The 12,208-nt window shown below is 37.4% G+C and overlaps 1 protein-coding gene across 1 annotated transcript in view; it reads left to right on the top strand.

Moving 5' to 3' along the window:
* The window catches only part of KLF12 (Kruppel-like factor 12), a 449,138-nt gene that overhangs the window by 57,994 nt on the left and 378,936 nt on the right, over positions 1–12,208 (top strand). Inside the window, exon 2 of the mRNA XM_005872669.2 lies at positions 7,428–7,470. The gene's annotated coding sequence lies outside the window, so the exon portion shown is untranslated. The remainder of the gene's footprint in view (positions 1–7,427; positions 7,471–12,208) is intronic.

The raw sequence follows: 12,208 nt of genomic DNA, 5'->3' as shown, positions 1-12,208 counted from the left end.
AATCAGGCTGAAACATGAAATTACCATTATTCAACTATTTTTTAGCATTAAACATAACAAGTTCCTGTGGTTGAACGTCATTCTTCAACACTGAACGCACACACTTTTGAAAATAAACTATGGTCTGAGTTACTTAAAACTCATCTTGGACTTGGATTTGTGTATCTCTCTATCCTAGAGAACAGGTACAAAATTTTGTACATGACAACTGCGTTCAAGAAATGCTAGTGGAAATGAAATCAATTGGACTGTTTACCATTATTCTTTACAAGACAGCTACTAATTGATGATCTAGAAATATTTCCTGTTCTGTGAGCCACACCTTTTTAAAGCCAGAATATTTAAGTTCACTGTGTGTACTTTGCCCAGCCCATTTCAACATTGTAGTCAGATAACTAAAGGTAAACTTTTTCTGTCCAAGTCACTGTTCCTTATGTTTTAGTCCTATACTGTATTGTGTATGATATGCTATTGAGTTGGTTCAAGTGATCTCCACAAGGTCCTGTCTTCAACAGCCCTGCTCAGCTCCTGTAGACTCATGTCTATGGCTTCTTTCGTGGAGTCATTCTGTCTCAACTTTTCTCTTTTCCTGCTGCCTTCTATTTTTCTCAGCAGCATTGTCTTTTCCAAAGAACCCTGTCTTCTCATGATGTGCCCAAAGTAGGACAGCTTCAGTGTTGTCGTTTTTGTCTGCAGCCATGGTTCAGGCTTAATTTAGTCTAGGATCCGCTTGTTCATCTTTCTGGTAGTCTAGGGTGTCCTAGAGCTCTCCTCCAACACCATATTTCAAATGAATCCTTTTTTTTTCTATACTGTATTACCTTTGTTGAAACACTTTCCTTTACTTTGCCCATGCTTGTCTTATTTTTCTTTACCTAATGCAAAAGTAATAATTTACAGAAATTTTTCTGATTGTTCTTTACTTAACTCTTGGCTGAAGGTCTGTCAGTGTTCCCCCTGCCCCGGAAAACGTTCTCTGACTTCTTTGTTTAATCATGAGGGGAAAAAAAAATCCTTTTCTTCTTTTGAAGTGACATTTTGTGCTTGTTAAAGATCCAGTTAAATCAAAGGAGATAAAAATTGTGCTGACAACCTTGGACATACCCTGTCCTTTGCCAGAAATAGCCAACTAGATACTCATCTTGTACAGAAATACGTGCATGTTCATTCTCACTAAAAACATCTTGTGTTGGTCATTCTTAGAGGAGTGGAAAGCTAAGTTAGCTCTGGTGTGGAACCTGTGGTGTGGGGAAGATGAGGTAGGGTTGGAGGGCACAAGGTATGGTGTTGAATGAAGGGAGAAAATTGTGCTTTTTCTTTAACTGTTGGGAGTTTTCTAGAACTGTTGGGAGCAGGAGTGGCCCAGGATAGTAGTTGGGTACCAGAGGCTCTCTGGAAACCTACAGACCCAATGGAAAACTTGGAGCTCTTCCTAAAGTAGAATGTAATACAGATACTGCTGTCAGAGGACCTGGGCTCCACCAGTTAGTATCAATTTAGTGACAGGATATATTGTAGAGTAACTTTAAGGGGCTTCCTTTGTCCCTGTCCTCATCAGTATTAATATTTTTTAGTGATCTTTTCAAGTTGATCAGTTTCCATTGTGGGAAATATTTTACATACATCTACACACAGATTTTAAAACCAACATGAAGTGTAAAACATGGCTGCTACTGTGTTTTAATTACTTCAGTTTGGAAACTGATAGATCTCTGTCTGCTGGTTCTAGGTCCATCACCTGGGGAGTTTTTACACATAGTGGTGTCTTATCCCAATCTCCAGAAATTCTTAGTCAATAGTTTGTGATGGGGCTCAGGAAATCTTTATTTATTTACATATATATTGCCTTTTAAGAAAACAAAAGCCTCTATCCCTTTTAAGCATATAGTTCAGTAGTATACATTCACCTTGCTGTGCTACAGACATCCAGAACTTTTTCATCTTGCAAACTCTATACCTATTAAACAACAACTTATTTCTCCCTCCTCCCACCCCGTGGTAATCATTCTATTTTCTGTTTCTATGAATTTGCCATTTTTGCTGTTTTATATTAATGGAATCATACAGTGTTTGCCTTTTTTGCCTTGGCTTATTTCACTTTGCATAATGTTCATCTATTTTGTACCATGTGATAGGATTCCCTTCCTTTTTAAGGCTGAATAATCCGTTGCAAGTATATACCACATTTTGTGTATCTATTCATCTGTCAATGGACATTTGGGTTCCTTCCACCACTTGGCTACTGTGAATAGTGCTGCTGTGAACTTGGGTGCGCAGATATTTCTTAGAGACCCTGCTTTCAAATCTTTGAGAAGTGGGATCTCTTTTCCAATTTTAAATGTTTTGAAGAAATGCCATAGTGTTTTTCATAGCGGTTGCACTACTTTACATTTCCACTAACAGTGCACAAAGGTTCCAGTTTCTCCACATTCTTGCCAATACATGTTCATTTCTTTTTCTGTTTTTTGACCTTTTTGATGGTAGCCATCCCCATGGGTGTGAGGTGTCAAAGCATCTTTTAAAGGCCCCCTGGTATTCTGAGGCAGACCAGGTGTGTGAACCACTCTCTTAGCGAATCTTTATGCTTCAGAGACTGCACCTATGCCAGCTTTAGGAATCAGTAAGAGAACATAGAACCTTCTCTCCATTCCAGTATTTCTTCAAAGAGGTGTGTATGCAAAAGCTACCTCGTCAAGTTAACTAACTAGTTGTACTGAATTTAGGTTCTTTGTAGCTCAGAATTGTTAGTTTTGTGATTCTGTCTTGCACATTTTTTTCCCTGTGGAAGTATTTATTATAATTTTTAATTGTGATAAAATATACATAACATAAAATTTACCATCTTAAACCAGTTTAATTGTACAGTTCAGTGGCATTAAGTACATTCAGATTTTGTGTAACCATTACCACCATCCATCTCCAGAATTTTTTCCGTTTTGCAAAACTGAAACTCTATACCCAGTAGACAATAATTCTCTATTTCCTCCTCCCAGCTCCTGGCAACTACCATTCTACTTTCTGCCCATAAATTTGACTACTCTAGATATCTCATACATGAAATCATTCTGTATCTGTGTATCATAAAAGTGAAATCATATAGTGTTTCTTTTTGACAGGCTTATTTCAAATAAAAATTTTGTGCAACATTTAAAAAGTATTTAATTAACATTTATGAAGTGTCCTTGGAATAGAGTGCCATGTATCATCGAGTCTAGATGCATATCCTCTCCTCTTCAAATACTTTTTGAACATGTCTGAAGGCAACTTAGCATTGTGTAATAATTTAATTGACAGTTTTTGTTTCTTGCACATAAAGTAATGGTACATTTTATAATTGATGGGAACTTATTTTCAGTGACAGTAAGGTAGGTGATTTCTGTGAGGGAAAACAATTACCTAGAAAACATTCATTTAGGGATGCCCTTACCGTTTCCAGACTGTAAATGTTTTAATTTAACTAAAGAAGAGCAAAGCTATTTGGTGTCATTAATCAGTACATTCGAATCGTTACTCTGAATGATTATGCTTCATTTATTTTGTGTCAGAATGTTTTCCACACAATAATAGCGAATAAAAGTGTGTCATTAATTACACTTGAGCAGCTCATACATGTGTGGGTATGTGTGTGTATATATATATGTATATATATACTAGAGGCCCGGTGCACAAAAATTTGTGCACTCAGGGGGCGGGGGGAGGGGGGCCCCCAGCCCCGGCCTGTGCCCTCTCGCAGTCTGGGACCCCTCGGCAGATAACGACCTGCTGGCTTAGGCCTGCTCCCGGGTGGCAGAGGGCAGGCCCAATCCCTAAGTGCAGCCCCTGGTCAGGAGGCGGGGAACGTTGGAGTCTGCAGCAAGCAAGCCTCCCTGCTCGCTTCAGTGCCTGGCTGCCGGCTGCCATCTTGGCTGACAGTTAATTTGCATATACTCACTGATTAGCCAATGAAAAGGGTAGCGGTCGTACGCCAATTACCATGTTTCTCTTTTATTAGTGTAGATATATATATGTATATTTCCATATCACACAATGAGGGAAATTTTAACACAACGAAATATTATTCCTTATAAAAGAGTTGAAGATTTAATTACATAATGATATTAAATTCACAACCATTTATAATTGTGCCTTATAACAGTTTTAAATAATGGTTGAAAAGCTTTGGAGAAACATTTACATATGCCTATGTCTTCTCTTCCTAAATAAAAGGCATTTTTAATAATATGGTTTTTATCTTTGGGAGGTAATAGTTACACGCTTTGGAGAAAAGTGTGACTATTTTTTTGAAATGGGATCGATTACTTTGCAGAGCTTCACTGTGATGGGATTTCTGAAAAACATTTAATTACTATAAAAAGTTACAATTCCGTGCATGGAATTTTGCATTTGCCCCTTTACTGGAAATATGGACCCATGCTGATAAGAATTACGATGTCAGTCTGCCCTTGTAGTTGTCCAAACTCCATGACCCTCAGCAATGCTCCGTTTAGCTCTTACCCTTTCTCCTGGCTAGCAGGACTCTTGTCAGGACACTGCGAAACAAATGAACAAACAAAACCCACTTGCAGTATATAATTGCAATATTATAAAAACACACTGTATCTTGCTAAGTCCAAAAGGCAGAAGAAGTTAGCCAGCCACCAGTTTGTTTCCTCAGCTGCCCTTATTTTTTCAGAATAAATTAAAGGACTTAATTTGTAGTTCAATAACTTCTTAAAAAAGACAAAAAAATCTCTCTCTCTTCTATAGATGAGAAAATACAGAGACAAGAAACATGTAAGCAGTTTAAGTGATGCTACAGGGAAAAGTGGGTGGAGAACATTTTAGAGATTCTTGGAGAAAGTCATAGTTTCTCTCTGAACTCTGTCCCCCTTTGTAACAAAGCCAAAATAGTTTCAACTCTATTGTTTTTCAAGCACCAAACCATTTCAAATGTTTTTTTAAGCTCTGCTTCATTCTTATAGTGAGCTTCTGATTTATAATTTTTATTGAAATTTTGAGTAATTGGTCAGATCTAGGAATTCTGATTATCAGGCCCATTTCATTTTTACTACATCACACTTGATGATTCACTGATAATCACATTTCATCCCCTGCTCCCCAATTATGATATCATTCATTTAAGTATTTTAACATTAATTTTTATAGTTTCAAATTTTTGCTCTAGGCTGTGATTTTAAAAAGCTGTTGAAGCCCAAATTCTGTTAGTATTGAAAGCACTCTGGATTTTAGGAGGATGTGAAAAAGAAAATGAGATTTAGCACTAAAAATTATTTACATTAATATTTTGTGGAATATAGTAGTAGTCCATGTATAATTATGAAAAAAGTCATTTATAAAGTATTTTAAAACTATACTTAAACATCCTTTTTTTAAAACTATTTTTTATTGATTTCAGAGAGGAAGGGAGAGGGAGAGAGAAACATCAATAGTGAGGGAGACTCATTGATCGGCTGCCTCCTGCACGCCTCCCACTGGGAATCCAGCCTGCTACCCGAGCATGTGCCCTTGATGGGAACCAAACCTGGGACTCTTCAGCCTGCAGGCTGATGCTCTATCCACTGAGCCAAACCAGCTAGGGCAACATTCTTATATATAAAATATATAATATAATTCAAGATATAATTCACATACTATACTATTCACCCATTTAGAGTATGCAATTCAGTGCTTTTTAGTACATTCACAGGCTTGTGTAGCGATTACCACAATTTTATAACATAAGGAAACCTATTTTTAAAAGTAGAGGTATTCAAAGACATCCGGATTGTTTGCGGTTTTTGGATGCTACAAATAGAGCTGCTTAAAAAAAAAAGTATGTGTGATTATAACAAAATAATTAATCTTCAAATTAATGTCAGAATCATGTGTTTAAAAAACCTTTAATTATACTGTAATTACTTCTCAGCTATTTAGAGACATTTTGTGCCAGTGTGCTGAGCTGGAAAACTTTACTAAATGTAAAATCCTTTTTCTTTTCTTTCTCTCTCTCTCTCTCTCTCTTTTTTTTTTATTGTTGTTGTTATAGCAGTGTCTTAGTTTTCTTCATTTTTATTTTTAAAAGTTGTTGGTCAGAAAAGTGAAATGGATGATGTTTGCTTAAACAGATGAGTTTTCTATATTATTGTAAGGGCCATAAACACATGTGTGGTTACTAAATGTAGGCTAGATAACTGTTTTAGCTTATCAAGTTCACACGGATCCTGGGTAGAAAATTTATCACTCATTGAGCAGTGGTTCTCATTATTTGATGCAGATTATAATCACATGAGTATTTATCAATATTAGTACATGCCCAGCCAACATGGCTCAGTGGTTGAGTGTCGATCTATGAAGGCGCATGGCCCAGTTGTGGGCTTGATCTGGGTAGGGGGTGTGCAGGAGGCAGCTGGTCAGTGATTCTCTCTCATCATTGATGTTGCTATCTCTCTCCCTCTCCCTTCCTCTTTCTTTAAAATAAATTTAAAAAAATTTAAAAAATTCTGCAATGTAATTTAATTTAATCTGGCATGGGACCCAGATGCCAGTAGCTAGCAAATACCTGCTCTATAGAAGCTCCTTCCTTTCCTTTCTTTTCTTTCTTTCCTTCCTTCGACATTTATTAAGTGCCCAATGTCTGTTCCAGCACTGTTTTATACCCTGAGGATATAAATAAAATTTGGAGTTCTTACATTTGAGTTGGCAAAAGATGCATAATAAATATTTGTTGAATCGAGTAAAATCACAGCTGAGCCCTTTTGGCATACTGCTGTGCTACGGCTCAAATCCTTTGTAGAAATCATGTCTTTTTTATATCCAGGAATATTTCAAGCACTGCCTGTCATTTCCTTATTGTCTGTTTCCTTCCCCTTTTATACTGAGGGACACCCCAAATCTAGCCGGGCTTAACTCAGCAGGATCAAGTTGGTCAGCACTCAGTCCTCACTTTTCCATGTTTCACAAACTTACCTGGGTCCCCCCAACAACTGAGTTTTGAGTAAGCTCAGTGTTAAGTTAGATGACAGAGACAGGGGACACCCTGACTTGTAAGTCAGAGAAGGCTGTCCAAAGAGGACCTGTGCATTCTGACTTGATAGGTAGAGCCCAGCCTTCTACTCAGCTCCACTGTGCACTTCCTTCTCTGGGAGCAGGAAGGAGGAGGCATGGTGTGATGCTATACTTGTTTATATATTTGCACTGGGTTGATCATCTCTCCTGTGCTTCAAGTTTCTTGGATATTTCAAAGTTGACTTTAATTATCAAAGGAAAAAAAAAGTTCTTACCAGTAGTAGCAAAATGTTCATGGGTGTGCCTGTGCATGTGCTCATATACACATTTAAGAGTGAGAAAAAGTAGCAGAAGAAGCGGTTTTAATGTTTATTCAGTGAGTGTGTGTGTGTGTGTGTGTGTGTGTGTGTGTGTTATTTATTTATTTATTTTTTATTTTCCAGCTCCTCAGTATGAAGAAAATATCTTCTGAATAAGAATAAGTGGGTATGTGTTGCTGGATTTTGTATCTTGCTGTGGTGCTTCTAGTGGAAATACAAAATGGGAGAAGAAAGAAAGACTGCAAGGTTTATTAATAAGGCATTCCTTCTGGTTGCGTCTCTGATGCCACTATTGGCATTATTAAATTTATATAATGCAATAGTGAATAATACTAATTAGAATTTATATATGCAGTAGTGAATACTAATAACCAGCCAAAACATGTCCCATTGTGCTTTTACCTTATAAATGAAGTAATTAAAGTTTAGCTAGTGAGGTTCATTCTTCATCCCTCAATGTTTGAACTTTTTATTTGGGCCTTTTCACTTTGTAAATAAGTTATTCTTTGGACGTGTATGCATTGGTGTATGTCTTTTAAAGGATTTTGTTTGGAAACTATAAGTATACCAAAGGAGCTTCTGTGTGGCCACCATTAGAACAAAGCTTCCTAATTTCAGTGTCATTAAGTAAGCAGCTGGAGCAGCTGAATTCAAAGGAACAAGCATAGTTATTGACTGTTTTCTCTAAAAACAGCCCAAACAAAGCATTTCCTTAAGCAACATTGAGCAGGATTTGGAACTTCCTATGCTTCCAAAATGTCTTAGAAAGGTTTACGGAAGTGCAGAGGTCAACATTACTGCATGTGATTCCTCTCCTCCACCTCCAATCCATGGTAATTGACTTCATTGAAAAATCTTGTATTTTAAAGTCATAAAATCATATGATCAGAATCTCTAGGTAAAAAACACAAACAAAAAAATACAAGAAATAGCCAATGGAAGTACATGCTCATATCGGTTACTCCCAGATAATTGTTTGTAATGTCAGGGCGGCAGGATGGTACAAATGCTGCTTAGTTTAAGAAAAAGAAAGTTTCAAAAGTTGTAGCTTATATTACAGTGATCATGTGCTATTTTTTACATGTTATTTCATTTCTTGTAGGTAGCTAAGTGGAGTAATCTTTAATATAAACTTCTATAAACATGTTGGAATTGGTAGTGATCAGGAGTTGGCCAGAATTCAATCATGCTTTCATTTGTTTTTATCACAATCATGCTTTCTTCAGTTTTTCTTATATTTTTGTTGGGATATAATTGACATATCTATACTAATAAAAGAGTAATATGCTAATTATACTGGGAGACCTTCCGGACGTCTTTCGGGGCAAAGCAATGGTGGCGGGGCCGAGGCAGAGGTGGTTAGGGGCAATAGGCTGGCAGGGGAGAGCAGTTAGGGGTGATCAGGTCGGCAGGGGAGGGCAGTTGGGGGTAGTCAGAATGCCACGGGAGGGCATTAAATTACTTTATATTACTTTCAGGTGTACATGATTAGGTGGATATTTGTATATAATTATTGTGAAATGATCATCACAAAAGTATACATAACATTCATCACCACACATACTTATAATTTTTTTCTTGTGATGACAACTGTTAAGATGTACTCTTAACAACTTTCAAATTCACAATACAGTATTATTAAATACTAGAGGCCTGGTGCACGTAATTCATGTACAGGGTGTGTGTGTGTGTCCCTCAGCCCAGCCTGTAGCCTCTCCAATCTGGGACATCCCTCTCACAATCAGGACTGCTGGTTCCCACCCGCTCGCCCGCCTGCCAGCCTGATTGCCCCTAACTGCTTCTGCCTGCCAGCCTGATCACTCCCTAACTACTCCCCTGCCAGCCTGCTCTACGCCTAACTGCTCCCCTGCCCGACCGATTGCCCCTAACTGCCCTCCCCTGCCAGCCTAGTCACCCCTAACTGCCCTCCCCTGCAGGCCTGTTCACCCCTAACTGCCCTCCCCTGCTGGGTTTGTCGCTCCCAGCTTCCCTCCCCTGAAATCCTGGTCCCCCCGCAACTGTGCTCCCCTGCCAGCCTGTTCACCCCGAACTTCTCTCCCCTGCAGGCCTGGTCCCTCCCTACTGCCCTCCCCCGCTGAGCTGTTTGCCCCTAACTGCTCTCCCCTGCAGGCATGGTCGCCCCCATCTGTCCTCCTCTGCTGGCCTGATCGCTCACAACTGCCCTCCCGTGCCGGCCGTCTTGTGGTGGCCATCTTGTGTCCACATGGGGGCAGCCATCTTGTGTGTTGGAGTGATGGTCAATTTGCATATCATCTCTTTATTAGATAGGATAATCATCAGGCTGTACATTACATCCCCAGGACTTATTTTATAACTAGAAGTTTGTACCTTTTCACCACCTGTACTCATCTTGCTAATCCCCACACCATGCCTAATTTGTCTTTTTAGTGAGCATCTACCATGTAGCAGACACTCTGTTAAGTGCTAATAGGTACTAAAGAAAACCATGATGATATGTAAACAATTAAGTAATAATACATATGGAATATAATTTGATAAGAAGTATTATAGTTCTGCTTTCATCTCTTTCATTTCCAGGTAAATTTATAAATTCAGATTAAATTTCTTTTGTGAGAGAACTTGAGGGTTCATAAGGAGGCTTGAACACTGTACCTGCATTCTGTAACCTAAGTTTCTATGGTAGGTTGTCTGGTTGTTCCAAGGAGGAGGAAAATTTAGATTTATTAGATTGCATTGTGTTTTGCCATCTTCTGTTAATACATGAAGCTTTTCTCATTCTTTCCCATTGTTTTTGATTTAAAGTAATAGTAATCACCATACAGGGTCAGACCCATGGCCATTCCAGTGGAGGCCTGTCTCCGGAGGCACCACACTGGTTTTTACATAGTCCACTAACATCTTAATTTCTTTAAACTTCTAGTTTCTGTTGAAGCCATTTTAGTTTGCCGTCTACTAACTTTTAAAAACTTTATAGAACTTTAAAAAATCTAGTCTCACAGATTAAGAAGTTATTTTTATGTAGATTTATTTCCTAAGATGAAATAGTGATTTTTCCTTTTCTTTATCTTATCTGCATTTCTCTCAGTTTTTAATGAGATACACCTGAGTGTACTGCTGCCAGAATTAGATGAACAAATTGTGTGATAAAATCCATGGCAGTTATGATTCCATAGATTATTTAGCTTCTGTTTCTAGACCGAAACCCAATATTATTTTTATATAACCTTCCTCCATTCTCATGATCATTAAATTGTATGTAGGCATCATCTTATCATTGTTATTTATTAAGGTCTGGGTGGTTAATACTATGATGAGCATCCTAACTCTGTAAAGGTCATGTATGTTTTATTACAGTTCTATTTGGGTAATGTTTATATTTTTATGTATGTTAAGAGTGTATTAGAGAGTGATCTTGTATGAGTTGTTCATAGTGAATTTGGGTCTATTTCCTGTTTATTAGCAACTTGCCACCCACTGATTTTATAAACATATAAACTGATATTTTTTTCCATCATGAATTCTTTTACTTATTTTTTTAGTAAACCATTTTCATAATCTCAACTGGTCTCTTTACTTCCTGTTTCACATCCATTCATTTTCTGAACTGTTTGGAAAGATAACATGCTGAAATACAGGTATGATTGTGTCATTCTTTTGTTTAAAAAATAATGATTCCTTTTAGTTTATGGTCTAAAATTCAACTCTGTCCCTTGTGGTGTGGCTCCCACCCTGCCTTTCCAACTTATTCACACTTGAGAACCTTTGGTGTCTGGGACCTGTGGCACTTCTTAGTGCTGCCCTACTTTGCACATGTGCTCTGTCTAGATCACCTGAACTCACTCTGGGGCCTCGTGGAAAGTCTCCTGACATATCACTCACCCTGCTGCTCTCCACACCAAGTTTGTTATTTTCATTTCAACATTGAACGTTTACTTATGATGCTTAGTATAATGGATAGCTATTATTTGTTAGCATATCCATCTATCCCATTAAATTTTGACTTGTTGGAGTACTAAAACCTTTTTTTCTTTGTATTCACAGTCTCTGTACCTGGCACATAGTAGATATAATATTAAAAAGAGAGGAGCCTTCTTGACAAAAGAAATAAGAATCAATAGTTAGTCCAGTGATGGCGAACCTTTTGAGCTCGGTGTGTCAGCATTTTGAAAAACCCTAACTTAACTCTGGTGCCGTGTCACATATAGAAATTTTTTGATATTTGCAACCATAGTATAAAAAAGATTTATATTTTTGATATTTATTTTATATATTTAAATGCCATTTAACAAAGAAAAATCAACCAAAAAAATGAGTTCGCATGTCACCTCTGACACGCGTGTCGTAGGTTCGCCATCACTGAGTTAGTCAGTTAATAAAAAAATATTAAAGTAGAGGAATAGAAAAATGATGTCTACATATTTCAAATAATTCAAACATGAAATTTATAAATATGTAATTTTTGGCAACTCTTTGATCCAAAGCCCAGACTTTTATTCCAGTATGGATCTACAGATGGGATTCATTGTTATCTTTCTTACCAAAATCACACCCATAGTGAATTGTCTATTATTTCCAATTTGTTTCTTTAAAGGGGAGTAAAAACTTAGAAACACTTTGGAAGACATTTATGTTTTATTTTCCTATTGTTGTACAGTTATGATGCCCAGACCATATTCAGTGTCAACTTTAAAAAATCATTATTTTGCTATGGAGTATTCTTTGTAAAGTTCAAAGTATTCAACTTATTTTCATAGAAACAGTTATTGTGCTTCTTTTTTATTCCTATTTTATTTAAGTAATAGATGATTTAATAAAATCTCATTATTATAATAACGTACCACTGCAAAAACAGGTTTAGGATCAGAAGTACTCTTACTACAGATCCGGCTCAGCTGGCGGCAGCGGTGGAACTCGGTCTGCTC

Source organism: Myotis brandtii, unplaced genomic scaffold (assembly GCF_000412655.1).
Source record: "Myotis brandtii unplaced genomic scaffold, ASM41265v1 scaffold387, whole genome shotgun sequence".
NCBI lineage: Eukaryota > Metazoa > Chordata > Mammalia > Chiroptera > Vespertilionidae > Myotis > Myotis brandtii.
This window is presented reverse-complemented; position numbering and strand designations above follow the sequence as displayed.